This window comes from Primulina eburnea, chromosome 18, assembly GCF_022965805.1.
Source record: "Primulina eburnea isolate SZY01 chromosome 18, ASM2296580v1, whole genome shotgun sequence".
In the NCBI taxonomy this organism is placed as follows: domain Eukaryota; kingdom Viridiplantae; phylum Streptophyta; class Magnoliopsida; order Lamiales; family Gesneriaceae; genus Primulina; species Primulina eburnea.
The window spans coordinates 4,854,740-4,875,409 of NC_133118.1; positions in this window are offsets into that span (position 1 = coordinate 4,854,740).

Genomic DNA, 20,670 nt, shown 5'->3' on the forward strand with positions numbered 1-20,670 from the left:
AAGGTGAGCATACACAACTCACTTCATCGAAATACATAACAGTTATATTAACAACATATAATATATCTGAAATCATAAAAAAAAATACTCCTTTTGCTGTTTCTATAAAATCAAACCACCAACAATATCAACAATATCACTCATATACTACTGCAACAACAATATCAACATCAACGATACGTCGTACCCCTACTTCGACGATAGCAATATCGTCGATCAAACAACATCAATGATATGTCGCACCCCTACTCCGACGACAGCAATATCGTCGATCGATACGTTGCTCCCCTACTACTATGACAAACAACATCATCGATACGTCTCCCAATAAACGACAGCCAACAACATCAACAATAATAAACAACAGATATAATATCAAATCACTCATTCCCGGTGATTTACCATCGTTCAACACAATAGTATTTATCAATATTAAACAATAACGACATATGCTTGTATGTCAACACGTACCTGATAATCGAGTATATATAAAATCTGGCTATTTCTTTGATCCCGATGCTTGTGATGTATCTAAATAATTCAACAGCAATTATCAGATCATTTTCACCGTATCAACACAATTATAATAACATCAATATATAACATCAAATAGCCAAACAACAATTATTTCAACAAAATATAAAACTCGTCTATACATCTTCATCGTTCAACAATCAATATTCTGGTGTATATAGTTATCAATACCAACATCAAATACACCATAATGAATTAACTTCAATTAATAGGCTATATAAAAACACCCGCTAAACTACAACATTTCATATCAACACACAACCTATACTCTGTAGACTCCGAATATATAATCAAAATTAATAACGGCTGACAAACAACTCCCCAATTTCAATCCAACTATTAAAATATCTAATTATAATAAATTGAGAATAATTCAAAATAACACCACTATAATCTTATCTTCTTCGTTAAAATCATACACTATTCAACAATCTTCAATTTCTGTATAATTTAACAATTTATCGGATTTATTTTAGAAATCGACAAATTTCAAACATCACCAAAAATATAAAATTATACCTCAAATCGAAGATCTCGTGCCAATGATTGCATAACTAAAATCGGTTTGTCGATTAGATAAACCAATAAATCACAAGATCGAAAAAAAATTCGAAATTGTATTATTTCTTTTCTCTCCTCTCTGCCTCACCTCTTTGTTCAAATGTCTTTTGTTGCGGTGGCCTCCATTTTCTTTCTTTTTTATATTATATTATATTATATTATATTAATAAAATAATATAATATAAAATATTTAACATTTTCAACGTGGATATTTCCGTTTGGACCAGTCAAACGATCAAATTTATCAAAACTCAAATCATGAAACTTCTATATCTTTGAATTTTCTAAGTATATCCAAATTTCAAATCATTTCAAATTCCGATTTGATACTTAAATAATCCATTTTGAACATGGCAGAACAAATAATCCGGATGAGCACTATATGATCCAGTCTTGAGTAGGGGTGTTCAAACTTCGAATAAAACCGAAAAAACCAAAAATCCAAACCGAAAAAACCGAACACCGAACCCAACCGAACCGAAAGCCGAATTTTGTAATTCGGATATAAATGTTAAAACCGAAGTTTATTTGGTTCGGTTTTGGATTATATATGTCAAAACCGAAAACACCGAAATTTCATTAAATTATTAATTTTTTTATATTTTTATTTATATTATATATTTTGATGTGATATTTAGTGAATGAAAAACCATTTTGAACAATTTTTTAGCTGAATGTTGTTTGTTTAATTAATTTAGACCTTATATTTAAATATTTTACTAAGAAAATATATATAAATTTAACATATTATATTTTACAATATATCTATATTATTAATTTAAATAATTATACCAAAACCGAATTAACCGAGCCGTTTTGGTAGAAAACCGAATCGAACCGAAGAAAAATAGTTCGGATATCGGATTATATATTTCTAAAACCGAAAAACCGAAATAAAAAACCAAAAACAGAACCGAACCGATCGATTAACACCTCTAATCTTGAGTAGTCTGTTTCTAGAATGAAATGTGTTGGACTTCTTGAACACCGGTCCTGTACCTACAATATAGGGAAAGGTGGTTGGATCCTATTACAATTAAGTATTATCAAATGAGATCACCTCACGAATCAATTTTTCGACGCAGATCTCTGACTCGACCCTAGACTCATGAAAAAATATTTGTTTTATGTCAAAAGTATTACTTTTCACTATAGATATGAATCGAGTCGACCCGTCTCATGGATACAGATCTATGAGACTATCTCACAATATAAATATTTATTTTATATATCAAACAATAATATCAAAGTCCAGAAATTAGTTTTAAAAAATATGTGAAAGGGCAATGGAACATGTCTCAATTGTTGGCAAATGTATGTGGCAGACATGCAATAAATGAAGGGAGCAGTCAAATAAAATAAAAAAACGTGGTGGACATTTGCATAGCATTCAATAAGGCTGACAGCAAAATTTGAAACGGTTTCAAACGCAGTTTCACACTGACAGGAAGCTCTATAAATAGAGCTCATCCCTTCATTCTGAAATCATCCCTTCTTCGAGTTTTTTTCCTCATCTTATAAACATTTTAGTGCTTAGTTCTATAATATTTGTGAGGTGTTTTGTTCTCCTGTATTAAGAGAGTGTGTATTCTCTTTGGAAACACAGTGAGTGAGTTGTACATCACAAAATATTATAGTGGAAATTCTTTTCATCTTGTCCGTGGTTTTTACCTTAATAATTTTTAGGAGTTTTCCACGTAAATTTCGGTGTCCAGTTTATTCTTTATTTTCGGGTTTTACTATCTCAAATTCCGCACGTGGGACCAACAAGTGGTATCAGAGCCTTGTTTAAAATTTCTTAAAATTCTGAGTATGCTCTGTGGTTGCAGCCTAGACTGATCTTCCACATCAGAAAAGATTTTTCGAGATTTTTTATTTAAGGCGGGATTATTTTGTCCAGTCTATAAAATTGTTGTAGACATAATGGCGGGAAGGTACGAGATAACAAAGTTCAATGGAAGAAATTTTATGCTGTGGAAAATAAAGATACAAGCAGTTTTAAGAAAGGATAATTGCTTGGCGGCTATTGGAGATAGACCGGTGGAGATTACAGATGATGGAAATTGGAACGAGATGAATGATAATATTGTTGCCAATTTACACTTGGCTATAGCTGACGAAGTTTTGTCAAGTATCTCTGAGATTAAAACAACCAAAGTTATCTGGGATACTCTGACAAAGATGTACGAGGTCAAGTCATTACACAACATGATTTTCCTAAAGAGAAGGCTTTATACTCTTCGGATGGCGGAATCCTCATCGATGACCGACCATATCAACACACTAAATATTCTATTTGCCCAACTCACTTCCATGGGGCACAAAATAGGGGAAAATGTACGTGCAGAGCTTCTACTTCAAAGTCTACCAGATTCATATGATCAACTTATCATCAACATTTCCAACAATATTCTTATGGGCTTTCTAAGATTCGACGATGTCTTAACTGCGGTTCTTGGAGAAGAAAGCCGGCGCAAGAATAAGGAAAGTAGACAGAGGCTTTGCCGATGATAAGAGGAAGATTCATGGACCGTGACTCCAGTGGGAGCCAAAGACGAGGTAGATCAAAGCCAAGAAGTAAGAAGAAAAATATTTACTGCTTTAAATGTGGCGATAAAGGGCACTTCAAGAAAGAGTGTACGAGTATTGATAAAAGTTCTCAAGGAAATGTGGCCAGTACTTCAGGCAGTGGTGAAATATTATTCAGCGAGGTAGCAACTGTTGCAGAAGGCAGACACAAATTTTGTGACAGATGGATTATGGATTCAGGAGCGACGTGGCACATGACATCTCGAAGAGAATGGTTTGATCATTATGAACCAGTCTCAGGAGGATCTGTATTCATGGGAAATGATCATGTCTTGGAAATCGCTGGGGTCGGTACTATCAAAATTAAAATGTTTGATGGCACCATTCGCACTATAAAGGAGGTACAACATGTTAAAGGACTGGCGAAAAATCTTTTGTCCTGTGGCAATTGGATGACATCAGGTGCAAAACTCGGATCGAGAACGGGATGATGAAAATTGTCAAGTGCGCGCTTGTGGTTATGAAGGCGGAAAAAGTTGCTGCAAATCTGTATGTTCTTTTGGGAGAAACACACAAAGAGGCAGAACTAGCTGTTGCATTAAATAGTTCAGGAGAATAATTAACAGTGTTATGGCATAAAAAGCTCGGGCATATGTCAGAACGAGGGTTGAAAATTCTTTCAGAACGGAAGCTGTTGTCGGGACTTACAAAAGTGTCACTACCCTTTTGTGAGAACTGTGTTACCAGTAAACAACACAGATTAAAGTTTGGCACTTCTACTGCCAGGAGCAAAAGTATATTGCAGCTGGTTCATTCGGATGTTTGGCAAGCACCAGTTGTATCTCTAGGAGGAGCGAGATACTTTGTCTCGTTCATTGATGATTTCTCTAGGAGATGTTGGGTGTATCCAATCAAGAAGAAATCATATGTTTTCCAAGTCTTCAAAGAATTCAAAGCGCGGGTTGAACTTGATTCTGAAAATAAAATCAAGTGTCTGAGGACTGACAATGGAGGAGAATATACCAGTGACGAGTTTGATGCATTTTGTCAACATGAGGGCATCAAAAGACAATTCACGACGGCTTACACACCTCAACAGAATGGAGTGGCGGAGCGGATGAACAGGACCATGTTGGACAGAATGTTGAGTGTTTTCACTACCGCAAGTGTACGGTGTCAAGTTTTAGTACTGGTTAGAGTACAAATATCGATCCCACGAGGAGTCTGTATAAAAATATATATCAGTGCTCGTAATTAAAATAGTCTCAACCTTATTTAGAAGAATCAAATAAAAGGTTAGTTTGTTTGATCGAATTAATTGAAAACAATGAATTAATTAAATCACCGAATTGAGAAATAATAATGAGAGAAAATATCTAGAGAAATGATTTCACAAAATTTCCACGATAAATATTCACAGTTGAATTTATATTCCTGAATTCCAATTATTTAATGGCCAAGAACACTTAGATTATTTTATTCCTTCTTTCCCAAGTGACGAATACTGTATCTATCAACTTCGATTCAATTATTCCTAATTAGAATCTAAGTTTCATAGATAATACGAACAATGTTCTTACTAAGCCTCGCTAAATTTATACGCCTTCCGAACGCTATAAACATTTAACGATGTGTTCTAATGATCTATAATCCTAGTCCCTCTCCCGAGTTGTAGAATTAATCAAACAACAAACAATTTATGGCCAGTAAATTGCAGTGCAATAAACACAGAGAAACACAAGTAAACATGAAATAGAATTCAATCTAATAAATAACCACGTCAAATCATCGTGTCCACTAAGCTACATCATTCTCTAGAATGAGAGATTAGTTCATCACGAAATCGAAATAAAAACGACGCATATTCAAAGTTTTAGACATTGACATATGAGAAAATAGAAATGCAAAATACAGATAACAAATCCGAAGTGTCGTCTATGTCCCCAGATTCGTCGCTCTTCGTCTTTGCAATCGATCTTCGCATGTCTTGCCTCCGTCTCGCCTTCGCTCCGAGACTTCCCTCTGTATTTTCGTCCAAAACGGCGTGTCCTCTCAGATTGACCTACTCGCACCTTCTATATTATTCTGAGACGCGGCGCGCACGCGGTGGCGGTGGAAATGGAGCGGTGGCGCGCGAGCTGCTGTGTCTGGCCGTGCATGTGTGCGCGCGGTAGCGCGAGAACTAGCGCGTAGGCGTCTGGTCATTCACTTGTATGGGTGCGCGCGGGTGCGCGAGAGTTGGCACGATGGCGCGCGATGTTCTGCTCGGGTGACTCATTTTTGCGCGCGCGGCGGCGCGTGATGTGGCGCGACCGCGCGCCCACTTCTGTCGATCATCTTGGTTTCATGCAATGGCGCGATCGCGCGCGCACCACTGTCTGTTGGTGTGCTCTCGGTTGCGCAGTATGTCGTTTTCTTGGTCCACTTGACTTCGTGTCGCTATTTTCTCCATTCCTGAAAAGACAATCAAAACAAACCAAAACGCATAATTCTGTTCGAAACAAGCATAATTCAAAAATGGCATGATCCGTGAGAGAATAAACGATGCCCAACTGCGTGGATCACGGAGTAAGTCAGACTTCTTCAGAGTGACCGGGGAGCCCTGATTCAAGCGCCACTCTGCACCCTCGATGCATAAGGTCCTGATAATCTCATCGTAGTTCACATCCCCAGTGATCAACTCAATGTACCCGTCATTTTCAAAATCCGGCAGATTGTAGATTGCATTAATGATGGCCGAATCAAAATAGACGAGTTGCCCTCGCACCAAAACTCCGTATTCCTCATGTTTGATTCTCAAATTCGCATAAAATTCACGGACCACGGATATCACGGCGTTTGGCGGAGACTGTGTTATATCTACCCATCCCCTTCGCACAACTTCCTCGATTATATCGCAATCAAGGTCGCTCATATCTATCCATCTTTCCTTGATTAAACATCGAGACATAGTGCTCTCATACACCTTAGAGGCTTCCTCGTTCCAAAATTTGTGAGGATCGTAGGAACGAGACGAGGAAGCCCCATCCTTTGATCTTTTTCTAGGCGGCATAATTTTCACTTCTTGTCCACACCAATAATTAACAAATATAGAGCACAAACCCACCAACAATTGCTTGAAATCTGAAAATTATCCCAAACAATAATAATGTATAAGAAACGGTACCCTTGAGTGTAGATAATTAACCGGAGATGACGCTCGGCGGTAGCTAGTGGCGGCGTCGAGGGGCGGTGACGGCGGCGGCGTGCCCGAGCGGAGACGGAGGCGGCTGCTGTTGAGTGGAGGAGTGGTGGTGGTTGTGGCTTGTAGGTGGTTGTAGGAGATGAGTTGTGTGAAGGTTGTTTGTGTGAGAAGGAGTTGGATGGAAGTTGTGGAGGAGAGGAATAGTTGAGAGGAGAGTTTGTGTGGAGAAGATTTGAGGGAGGCGGCTGTTTTGAGGGGAGGAGAAGTTGTGTTTGTATAAAATGGGAGATAGGGTTTTAAATGGGGGGTAGGGACGCGTCGCGCGCGGTCGTGCGAGAAGTGGTGTGGCCGCGTGCTGGCTTCTGGCTTCTCCAAATAATTGAGAGCGCGCTATCGCGCGAGATATGGCACGGCCGCGCGCGCGCCTCGGGTTTCCTTCGTTAATGATTTGCGCGCTGTCACGCGAGAACTCGCACTGGGGCGCGTGGACTTCTGTACTTTATGGTTGATGGAGTGCGCGCGGACTTCTGTACTTCTGTCAATATTCCTCACTTCAGTTCCATAGTATGCCTTAACCCGCTGTCCATTGACCTTGAAAGTTCGTCCATCACTGTACTTCAACTCGATAGCCCCATGAGGATATACTGTTTCCACTACAAATGGCCCTGACCAACGTGATTTCAGTTTACCAGGAAACAATTTCAGACGAGAGTTGAATAGTAGTACTTGTTGTCCTGGTTTGAGCTCCCTTCGGACAATGATTTTTTCATGCCACTTCTTAGTTTGATCCTTGTAGATCTTGGCATTTTCATAAGCGTCATTTCGGAATTCATCCATCTCACTTAACTGCAGTTTTCTGACATCGCCAGAAGCTTTCAGGTCGAAGTTCAACTTTTTAACTGCCCAAAATGCTCGGTGCTCCAGTTCTAGTGGCAAGTGGCATGCTTTCCCAAATACTAGCCTATAGGGAGACATCCCAATAGGCGTCTTGAATGCGGTCCGATAAGCCCATAACGCATCATCCAACTTCATAGCCCAATCCCTCCGGTTGGTGTTGACAGTCTTTTCCAGTATTTGCTTAATTTCCCGGTTGGATACTTCAGCTTGTCCATTCGACTGAGGATGATATGCTAGTGCCACTTTGTGCTTCACATTGTATTTAGCCAAAAGTGAGTTGAAAATTCTATTGCAAAAATGCGTACCTTCGTCACTTATGATGGCTCTCGGCGTTCCAAACCTGGTGAAGATGTTTTTATGCACAAATTTCACTACAACATGAGAGTCATTAGTATTGGTGGCGATTGCTTCCACCCATTTCGACACATAATCAACAGCTAATAGAATGTAAGAATTACCAAAAGAAGGAGGAAAAGGTCCCATGAAGTCTATACCCCAAACGTCAAAAAGTTCCACTTCCAAAACATTTGTCAGTGGTAATTCGTGACGCCTAGAGATGTTTCCTAACCTCTGGCATCTATCACATGATTTTACTAAGGTATAACTATCTTTAAACAAACTAGGCCAATAGAAACCAGATTGCAATACCTTAGCTGCTGTTCGTGACGCTCCAAAGTGTCCACCATATGGTGAAGAATGACATTTCTCCAAAATTTGTTGGGCTTCGAGACCCTCCACGCATCTCCTAATCACTTGATCAGCACACCTCTTGTACACAAATGGGTCATCCAAATAATAAAACTTGATATCATGGACAAAATTCTTCTTCTGATGATAGCTCAAATCTGGAGGAAGGGTACCACAGGACAAAAAATTTGCAATATCAGCAAACCAAGGAATTACAGTGTTTACCTCAAAGAGTTTCTCATCCGGAAAAGTTTCCTGTATAGCTCCCTCTTCTTTCTTTTCCTCCAGCTCAAGCCTCGACAAATGATCAGCTACCTGATTCTCACTACCTTTTTTATCCTTGACCTCAAAGTCAAATTCTTGTAATAGCAAAATCCACCTTATCAAGCGTGGTTTTGCATCTTTCTTGGCGACAAGGAAGCGAATAGCTGCATGGTCAGTGAAAACGATTACCTTTGTGCCAATCCAATAAGGCCTGAATTTGTCAAAGGCAAATACTACTGCAAGCATCTCCTTCTCGGTCGTAGTGTAATTCTGCTGAGCAGCATCCATCGTGCGGCTTGCGTAGTAAATCGCCCTAAACATCTTGTCCCTTCTTTGGCCTAAGACAGCGCCCACTGCATAATCACTTGCATCACACATTAGCTCAAATGGCTCCTTCCAGTCTGGCACTATCATGATCAGTGCGGTCACCAATGTCATTTTGATCTTCTCAAATGCCTGCAAACAATCATCATCAAATATAAAAGTCGATTATTTTTCAAGTAAATTACATAGGGGTTTAGTGATCTTAGAAAAATCTTTAATAAATCTACGATAAAACCCTGCATGTCCTAAGAAGCTCCTTATTCCCTTGATGCTCTTTGGTGGAGGAAGTTTTTCACTGGTAACCACCTTGGCTCTGTCTACCTCTAATCCCCGAGAAGACACTTTATGTCCAAAAACAATGCCCTCTTGGACCATAAAATGGCATTTCTCCCAGTTAAGAACTAAGTTCTTTTCTTGGCATCTCTGCAAAACAAGGGATAGGTTATGCAAACAATGATCAAACGACGAACCGAATACCGAAAAGTCGTCCATGAAGACTTCCATTATTTCCTCTACCATATCTGCAAAAATGGCCATCATGCACCTCTGGAAAGTGGCAGGTGCATTGCATAGCCCAAACGGCATTCTCCAAAAAGCAAACGTGCCATAGGGACACGTGAAAGTAGTCTTCTCCTGATCTTCTGGGACTATAGCAATTTGGTTATAACCTGAATAGCCATCTAAAAAGCAATAATGACAATAACAGCAAGTCTATCTAGCATCTGATCAATAAAAGGCAGTGGAAAATGATCCTTACGTGTGTCATTGTTTAACTTTCTATAATCAATACATACTCTCCAACCGGTAACAGTGCGAGTAGATATCAGTTCATCATTTTCGTTTCTAACCACAGTTATTCCACCCTTTTTCGGTACAACTTGAACAGGAGACACCCAACTACTATCAGAAATGGCATAAATCACACCAGCATTTAGTAATTTCAGTACCTCATTTTTCACAACATCTTTCATTGCTGGATTCAATCGCCTCTGGTGATCCACAGAAGGAGTATATGACTCCTCCATCAAAATTTTATGCATGCATATAGTGGGGCTAATTCCCCTAATATCAGAAATCGACCATCCTAAAGCAGTTTTAAATTTCCTCAATACTCTCAATAATTTATCTTTTTCAGTACAAGTAAGAGAGGAAGAGATGATTACCGGATATGTCGACTTTTTACCTAAAAATGCATAACATAAATGGCTTGGCAGTTCCTTCAAGTCAGGCGAAGGTGCTTTTACCTCAATTTTCTCATTTATATCCAACTCCTCAGGCGGTGCATCTATTTTTCTTTCCTTCTGAGATGCTTCAAGAGCCAACAGCTGTTCTTTCACTTCCCAATTGTCTTCATCAACAGATCCTGCAGTGCTTGTCAAACAACACTCCAAACGATCCCTAGTTCCTGCACAATTAAGGGACATACATGATTCTAAAATATCAATGCTTTTACAGGTGCTTACCTCATTTGATCCCGTCATGGCGTGATAGATATTAAAAATGACTGCTTCTCCGCCAACTCGCAGGGTAAGTTCACCCTTGTGCACATCTATCAATGCCCTTCCAGTTGCCAGAAACGGTCTCCCAAAGATTAATGGAGCATCATGATCCTCTTCCATATCTAAAATCACAAGTCAACAGGAAAAATAAATTTATCCATTTTTACCAGTACATCTTCGACGATCTCATGTGGGTACGTGAGACTTCTGTCCGCAAGCTGTAAGGTGATAGTGGTAGGTTTGACTTCTCCGAGCTCCAGATACCTGTAAATAGAAAATGACATCAAATTAATACTTTCTCCTAAATCACATAAAGCTTTACTACATTTAGAACCACCAATAAAGCAAGGAATAGTAAAACTCCCTGGATCTTTTAATTTCTGTGGTAGCTTCTTCTGCAATATGGCGCTACACTCTGTAGTAAGGTTCACAGTTTCAAACTCCTGTAGCTTCCTCTTCTTAGACATCACATCTTTAATAAACTTTGCATAATTCGGAATTTGCTCCAAAGCATTAGCAAATGGTATGTTGATGTGTATCTTCTTAAAAATCTCCAAAAATTTTGCAAACTGATCATCCAATTTCTTCTTTTTTAATCTCTGAGCGTATGGTAGGGTCGGCTTATATACTGGAGGTCGTTCTACTTCAACTTCTGTCTTGGATTCATTAGTTTTACTTTCTTCAACTATATTTTCACTTTCCACTTTCTCTTTAGGAATTTGTACCTCCAACTCCTTTCACTCCTCAAAGTGACTGCCTTGCACTGCTCTTTAGGATTAACCTCGGTGTTACTAGGAAATTGACCCCTATTCTGATCTCTCAATGCGGTAGCCAACTGTCCAATTTGAGTTTCCAAATATTTCATTGTGGCACCTATATTTCCCATGTGAGTCTCCATATTGTCAAGGCGAGATTCAGTCCGTGCCATCCTCTTGCCGGACTCAGCAACAAATGTTCCTACTAAATCCTCAAACGAAGGCTTTCCTTCCCCCTTTGATGTATTGAACCCCGGTGGAGGATTTAACACATTTTTATTATTTGCATAAGAAAAATTTTCATGATTTCTTAATCCTGGATGATAAGTATTAGGGGGAGGGTTACCTCAATATCCTCCAAAGTTTCTGTTGTTGATGTACTGAGCTTCTTCAGGAATAGATTGTTCTTCAGCAACAGTTGATGGACTCTCAGTTTCTGATGTGCTCACTTTGTTCATCGCTGCTATTTGAGTGGTCAATGCAGATACCTGAGCAGTGAGTGACGTAATAGGATCCACAGCATAAACTCCAGCTGTCCTTTTTACTCCTGCCCTTTCTGACGGCCACTGGTAGCTATTTATCGTCATCTGTTCGAGCAAGTCATAAGCTTCCTTAGGAGATTTGGCAAAGATCGTGCCACCAGCTGCAGAATCCACTGTTCCTCTTGTTTGCCCATTTAGACCGTTGTAGAATAACTCAATCTGCACCCAGTCTTCGAAGCCAGGGTTTGGGCACTTTCTCAACAGCTCCTTGTATCTTTCCCATGCCTCATACAGTTGCTCAAAATCAGTCTTCCTGAACGTGCTAATCTCAATTTTCAACTGTGCAGACTTTGCAGGGGGAAAGTACTTTGCCAGAAATTTTGTCACCAGCTCCTGCCATGTCGTGATACTTCCCAAGGGAAGTGATTGGAGCCATCCTCTAGCTTGATCCCTAAGAGAAAACGGAAACAAACGTAGTCTAATAATATCATCAGGAACATTATTAATCTTTACCGTATTCGTTATCTCCAAGAAGGTCCTCAAATGAACATGAGGATCAGAGGTGGCTGTTCTAGCAAACTGGTTTTGCTGAACCATATTGATTAGAGCAGGATTCAATTCAAAATTATTGGCGTTGATTGTCCCTCTTGCAATACCAGAGTAATGATTGTTGATCACTGGTCGGAAGTGATCTCTTATAGGAATCGCCTCTGGCTGGGCGTGTCTGTCATTCTCTCTGTTCTCAGCCATTGCTTGGATCTCTTCTCTTCTTGCTTTTCTTAATCTTCTCGCAGTTCTTTCGATCTCCGGATCAAAAATAAACAAGTCAGGTGTAATGCCTGAAATAAATATCACAAGTTGTTGATTTAGTAATATGAGATTACTAAATAATTAATGATTTTTAAAGAATGAAATATGACATAGTTTGGTCATATGAAATCCAAATGAGTTGAAATTTGGATATAACGTAGAAAACTCAAAGATATAGAAGTTTCATGTTTTGAGTTTTAGAAAATTTGATCGTTGGCTGGTCCAAAGAGTTATACCGGTGTTAAAATCTTAAATATATTATATTATATTATATTATTTTATTAATATAATATAATATAATATTTTAAAAAAAAAAGAAAGAAAGATTGTGGCGGTGGAATTGATAAAAAAAATCAATTCCACCAACATAAGAAACGGAGGAACAGTGCTACGAGAGAGGAGAGAAAAACAAATAGCATTTCAATTTTCTTTTCGATCGTGCGGCTTATCGGTTTATCCAATCGACGAACCGACTTTAGTTCTGGGATCGTTGACACGAGGTCTTCGATTTGAGGTATAAATTTAATAGTTTTGATGATGTTTGAAATTCGTCGATTTCTGGAATAAATCCGATAAATTGTTAAATCATACTGAAATTGAAGATTGTTGACTAGTGTATGATTTTAACGAAGTAGAGAAGATTATAGTGGTGTTATTTTGAATTATTTCTAATTTATTTTAATTAGAGATTTTTAATCGTTGGACTGGGATTGGAGAGTTGTTTGTTAGTTGTTATTAAATCTGATTATATATTCGGAGTCTACGAAGTATAGGCTACACGTTGATATAAAGTTTTCGTAATTTGACGGATGTTGTAAAATAGCCTATTATTTGAAGTTAATTAATTAGGGTGTATTTGATGATAGTATTGTGAATTAAATACACCAGATTATTAAATTGTTGAACAATACGAATTTATAATCGAGTTTTATATTTTGTTGAATTAATTGTTGTTGGGCTATTTGATGTTGTATATTGAGGCTGTTATAACTGTGTTGATACGGTGACAGTGATCTGATAATTATTGTTGAATTATTTAGATACGTCACAAGCCTCGGGATCAAAGAAATAGCCAGATTATATATATACTCGATTATCAGGTACGTGTTGACGTACGAGCATATGTTGTTATTGTTTAGTATTGATGAATACTATTGCGTTGAACGATGATAAATCACCGGAATTGAGTGATTTGATATTATATTTGTTGTTGTTTATTATTGTTGATATTGTTGACTATCGTTGGGAGACTTCTCGTTGATGTTGGCACGTTGATGTTGTTCGTTCAACGATATTGCTGTCGCCGGTGTTGGGGTGCGACGTATCGTTGATGTTGTTATTCGTTCGACGATATTGCTGTCGCCGGTGTTGGGGTGCGACGTATCGTCGATGTTGTTGTTCGTTCGACGATATTGCTGTCGCCGATGTTGGGGTGCGACGTATCGTCGATGTTGTTGTTCGTTCGACGATATTGCTATCGCCGGAGTTGGGGTGCGACGTATCGTCGATGTTATTGTTGCAGTGTGATGTTGTTGAGGTTGTTGATGGCTGATTGTCCAGAAACGGCAAAAGGGGTATTTCTGTTATCATTTCAGTTATATCTTATGTTGTTGTTAATATAACTGTTAAGTATTACGATGATGATTGTTGTATATGCTCACCCTTTGAGGGCTGTTTCTGTTGGACAGGTTACAGGACTATGCTGTGAGACATGATAGTGGTGAAGGACGAGGTGTGTCTAGTCAAACAGTCCTGTAGTTGATAGTAGATAGAGGCGGTATAGTTTATTGTCTTATTTGAGTTGTATGTGTGTATTTATTATACTGTTTCTGCTGCATTGACGTAAATAGTGTGGTGATTGCACTATTTTGTCGTATATGCATTATATTATTACGTCGTCGAAAAGGAAAATTTTTATGCATATTACGTCACATGTTGTATGATTACGTGGCGAGGTTTGGGGCGCCACATTTGGTGGTATCAGAGCATATGTTAGATGTCTGGGATGGTTAGGAGTTGGGTTTGTGATGAGTGAGTTGGATGACGATATTATTTGCGTGTGTCTGTGCATTTGAGTTGGTCTTGATATGATTGATTGTTCTTTAGTTGCATGTGCTTTCGTGCGAAAGGTGTGATGATGATGAGTACTGGATTGTAATTGTTAAATGTTATGATTAACAATTTGATTTCCAGTGATGGCAGCTAGAGAACAGGTACATCCACGCGAAGAAACGAACGAGGTTGACAGTGGGTTTGGTCAGATGAATCCATTGCCACCTCCTCCTATGGGACAGGCACCTGCAGATCAGCCTTTATTACCTGGTGAGTTGACTTTGGCACAGTTCAGCAGTTATTTTCCGCCGAGATTTGATAGTTCTGAGACTGGTGAGCAAGCAGAGGAGTGGATTGAGAGGATAGAGCAGATATTTGTGACCGCTCCGTGTGCTAGGTCTGCTTGGTTACGATTGGCTACATTTCAGCTTTCGAGGAATGTACTATTGTGGTGGCAGACGACTGAGGCCGGATTGAGAGCTCAGGGCCGTACTGTTGATTGGGATGTGTTTCGATCTCGTTTTCTTGATAAATATTTTTCTATAGCAGCCAGACAAAAGAAAGAGAAAGAATTTGAGGATTTGAGACGGGGTAGTATGTCTGTTGCTGAGTATGAGACCCGATATTCTGCATTGCTGAAATATGTACCACATGTTGCTACGAATGTTCATGCTAAGATGAGGCACTTCTTGAAAGGGTTGAAGTTAGAGTTATTTGATCGTGTGCAATCAAATAACCCAGTATCATTTGAGGATGCAGTGACGAGGGCTGAGATGGCTGAGTTGGTTATACAGGAGTATGGGTCTCAGGGACGATTATCAGAGCCGACTAGGGAGTCATTGCGACCGCAGGGACAGTCTTTTAAATATCAGAAGGGTTCATCTTCTTCTTCAGCATCATCTGGGAAGCGTCGATTTGATTCACGACGTGTTGAGAGTCGTGGGAGCAGTTCTCAGTCTGTTCAGGGGCAGAGAGGGGAGTCCAGAGCAGTGAGATGTTTTCGTTGTGGGGGACCTCATCTGATTAGAGATTGTACGCAGACCGAGATCACCTGTTTTGAGTGTGGCGGTGTTGGTCATTTGGCGAGACAGTGACCTAGTCGTGAGGGACGGCGAGAGCCCAGTAGTGATAAAGGCAGATCCTCAGGGAGAGGAGGACGGCAGCCTCAGCAGTCTATACCGCGACCTTCTGGAGGACAGCCACGTATGCAGAGAGCTGGTCCGCCTCAGGCACATGTGTATGCTTTGACACGAGAGCAGGCAGAGGAGGCACGAGAGGAGATGATAGCGGGTAAGTGTTATTTATGTTCTTATCCTGCTTATATTCTTATTGATACTGGTGCCTCGCATACTTTCATATCGAAGAGGTTTGTGGTTGAGCATCATATGCGCTCGTCTCCATTGTCTATGTCTCTTTCTGTTTCGACACCTTCTGGAGTTGATATATCAGTTGTATCTATGATATCAGATGGCATCATTTCTTATGAGGGCTATGAGCTGAGATCTGATATGATTATTCTAGAGATGACTGATTTTGATTGTATTGTGGGAATTAATGTGCTGAGGAGATATTGTGCGACAGTTGATTGTTATCAGCGGGTGGTATATTTTTATACAGATGAGAAAGAACGTTGGACATTTTATGGGAAGGGTTCTCGTCCCCGTGTTCCGTTGGTATCTGCCATCCGGATGTCTCGGTTATTGGAGCATGAACATGAGGGATATCTTATTTATGCTGTAGATGTGACAGAGAAGAAGAAAGAGGTGGGAATAGAGGACATACCTATAGTTGCTGAGTTTGCCGATGTATTTCTTGATGAGATTCCAGGCTTCCCACCAGCTCGTGAGGTGGAGTTTGGGATCGAGTTGATGCCAGGTACTTCCCCTATTTCTCGTACTCCTTACAGAATGGCACCAGCAGAGTTGAGAGAGTTGAAAGCCCAGTTGCAGGACTTGCTGGACAAGGGATACATTCGCCCTAGTGTATCGCCTTGGGGTGCACCAGTCTTATTTGTGAGAAAGAAAGATGGAACGATGCGGCTTTGTATTGACTATCGACAGCTGAATAAGGTAACGATTAAGAATAAATATCCCCTCCCTCGTATTGATGATTTGTTTGATCAGTTACAGGGAACCTCGGTATATTCGAAGATTGATTTGAGGTCAGGATATCATCAGATACGGGTTAGAGAGGAGGATATTCAGAAGACAGCATTCAGGACCAGATATGGGCATTATGAGTTTTTAGTTATGCCGTTTGGGTTGACGAATGCTCCAGCTGTGTTCATGAGTTTGATGAATAGGGTATTTCAGCCTTATCTCGATCGATTTGTTATTGTGTTTATTGATGATATATTCCAGGAGTGAAGCTGAGCATGCAGGACACTTGCGTTCAGTGTTACAGGTGTTGCGAGATAGACATGCCAAACTCAGTAAGTGTGAGTTTTGGTTGGATCGAGTGGTCTTCTTGGGTCATGTTATATCGAGAGATGGGATTTCTGTTGATCCAACGAAGGTCGAAGCCGTGTTACAGTGGTCTTCACCTATATCTGTACCTGAGATTCGTAGTTTCTTGGGTTTAGCAGGTTATTATCGTCGATTTATCGAGGGATTTTCAAAGATTGCTAGACCTTTGACACAGTTGACCCAGAAAGGTGTGCGATTTCAGTGGTCTGAAGCATGTGAGTGGAGTTTTCAGGAGTTGAAGCACCGACTGATGACTGCACCGGTGTTGTCAATCCCTACAGAAAATGAGAGGTTTGTTGTTTATACTGATGCATCATTACATGGTTTGGGATGTGTTTTGATGCAGGATCGACATGTTGTGGCATATGCTTCGAGACAACTGAAACCACACGAAACAAGGTACCCCGTGCATGACTTGGAGTTGGCAGCCATTATCTTCGCCTTGAAGATATGGCGACATTATTTATACGGTACCTCGTTTACGATTTATACTGATCATAAGAGCTTGAGATTTTTGTTTACTCAGACAGAGTTGAATATGAGACAGAGGCGATGGTTAGATTTGCTGAAGGATTATGATTGTGAGATTGAATATCATCCTGGTCGAGCCAATCTTACAGCTGATGCATTGAGCCGTAAAGTGAGTTGTACTGCAGAGGATGTCAGTCGCTTATCAGCTATGATGATGTCTTGTTGTTCCTTGGGATATGATTTTGATATCTCGACGACTCCTATCCAGGTATCTACCTTATTAGCTGAACCTGATATATATGGTTGTATTCGTGATGCACAGATGAGAGAGTTCAGCGATGGAGGGAGTTAGTGTCTCAGAAACAAGATAATCGTTTTAGAGTGGCTGATGATGGCAGTTTGAGGATGAATGATAGATGGGTAGTTCCTGATATATCTGAGTTGCGCCAGGGCCTATTGCGGCGTGCACATTGTAGTCGATATTCTATCCACCCTGGTGGCAAGAAGATGTATAAGGATCTACGTTCCCAGTTTTGGTGGAAGGGAATGAAACGTGATGTGATTGATTTTGTATGTCGATGTCTCATTTGTCAACAGATCAAAGCTGAGAGGAGAAGGCCCGGAGGTGAATTGAGAAGGTTAGAAGTACCGACTTGGAAATGGGAGCACATATCGATGGATTTTGTGACTCATTTGCCAAGAAGCACTGGAACTATTGATGCTATTTGGGTGATTGTTGATCGATTGACGAAAGTTGCACATTTTATACTCTGTAGCATGAGTAGTACGTACTTGACGATGGCACAGTTGTATATACGAGAGATCGTACGGTTGCATGGGATTCCAGTGTCTATTATTTCTGATAGAGATCCTCGATTTACTTCTCATTTTTGGGAAGGATTGCAGACTGCGATGGGGACAGAGTTGAGATTGAGTACAGCTTATCATCCTCAGACAGATGGTCAGACTGAGCGTACTATTCAGACTCTGGAGGATATGTTGCGTGCTTATGTTATGGATTTTAAATCTGTTTGGCAGTCATCTATTCCATTGGTAGAGTTTGCGTATAACAATAGTTATCAGAGTAGTATTCAGATGGCTCCATTTGAGGCATTGTATGGGAGACGTTGTAGATATCCGTTATACTGGGATGATGTTGATCGAGCTGCAGTTACCGGTCCTGATATGATTCATGAGATGGAACAGAAAGTAAAGTTGATACAGCAACGATTGAAAGCAGCTCAAGATAGACAGGCCGCCTATGCCAATAAAAGACGAAGACCTTTAGAGTTTCAGCAGGGCGATCGAGTATTTTTGAAAGTTTCTCCTTTTCGTGGCACAGTGCGATTCGGTATGAAAGGAAAGTTGGCACCGAGGTATGTTGGCCCGTATGAATTATTGCAGCGGATAGGCACGTTGGCTTATCGATTGGCTCTACCTCCATCTTTATCTGGTATTCATGATGTATTTCATGTGTCGATGTTGCGGAAGTATGAGCCGGATCCTTCACATGTATTGAATATTTCTGAGGTTCAGTTAGATCCTGACGTGTCTTATGTTGAGAGACCAGTTTGTATTTTGGATCGATCTGAACGGAAGCTTCGTAGTAAGATTATACCGATGGTGAAGGTTCAGTGGGAGCATAGAGGTGTCGAAGAGGCCACTTGGGAGACAGAGCGGCATATGAGGGAGCTCTACCCCTACTTATTCTGATGGTATGACGTATCTTTATTTATGCATATCATTACTGTTGTTGCTTAATTTCGGGGTCGAAATTCATTTAAGGGGGGTATAAATGTAATGCCTGAAATAAATATCACAAGTTGTTGATTTAGTAATATGAGATTACTAAATAATTAATGATTTTTAAAGAATGAAATATGACATAGTTTGGTCATATGAAATCCAAATGAGTTGAAATTTGGATATAACGTAGAAAACTCAAAGATATAGAAGTTTCATGTTTTGAGTTTTAGAAAATTTGATCGTTGGCTGGTCCAAAGAGTTATACCGGTGTTAAAATCTTAAATATATTATATTATATTATATTATTTTATTAATATAATATAATATAATATTTAAAAAAAAAAAAAAGAAAGATTGTGGCGGTGGAATTGATAAAAAAAATCAATTCCACCAACATAAGAAACGGAGGAACAGTGCTACGAGAGAGGAGAGAAAAACAAATAGCATTTCAATTTTCTTTTCGATCGTGCGGCTTATCGGTTTATCCAATCGACGAACCGACTTTAGTTCTGGGATCGTTGACACGAGGTCTTCGATTTGAGGTATAAATTTAATAGTTTTGATGATGTTTGAAATTCGTCGATTTCTGGAATAAATCCGATAAATTGTTAAATCATACTGAAATTGAAGATTGTTGACTAGTGTATGATTTTAACGAAGTAGAGAAGATTATAGTGGTGTTATTTTGAATTATTTCTAATTTATTTTAATTAGAGATTTTTAATCGTTGGACTGGGATTGGAGAGTTGTTTGTTAGTTGTTATTAAATCTGATTATATATTCGGAGTCTACGAAGTATAGGCTACACGTTGATATAAAGTTTTCGTAATTTGACGGATGTTGTAAAATAGCCTATTATTTGAAGTTAATTAATTAGGGTGTATTTGATGGTAGTATTGTGAATTAAATACACCAGATTATTAAATTGTTGAACAATACGAATTTATAATCGAGTTTTATATTTTGTTGAATTAATTGTTGTTGGGCTATTTGATGTTGTATATTGAGGCTGTTATAACTGTGTTGATACGGTGACAGTGATCTGATAATTATTGTTGAATTATTTAGATACGTCACAAGCCTCGGGATCAAAGAAATAGCCAGATTATATATATACTTGATTATCAGGTACGTGTTGACGTACGAGCATATGTTGTTATTGTTTAGTATTGATGAATACTATTGCGTTGAACGATGATAAATCACCGGAATTGAGTGATTTGATATTATATTTGTTGTTGTTTATTATTGTTGATATTGTTGACTATCGTTGGGAGACTTCTCGTTGATGTTGGCACGTTGATGTTGTTCGTTCAACGATATTGCTGTCGCCGGTGTTGGGGTGCGACGTATCGTTGATGTTGTTATTCGTTCGACGATATTGCTGTCGCCGGTGTTGGGGTGCGACGT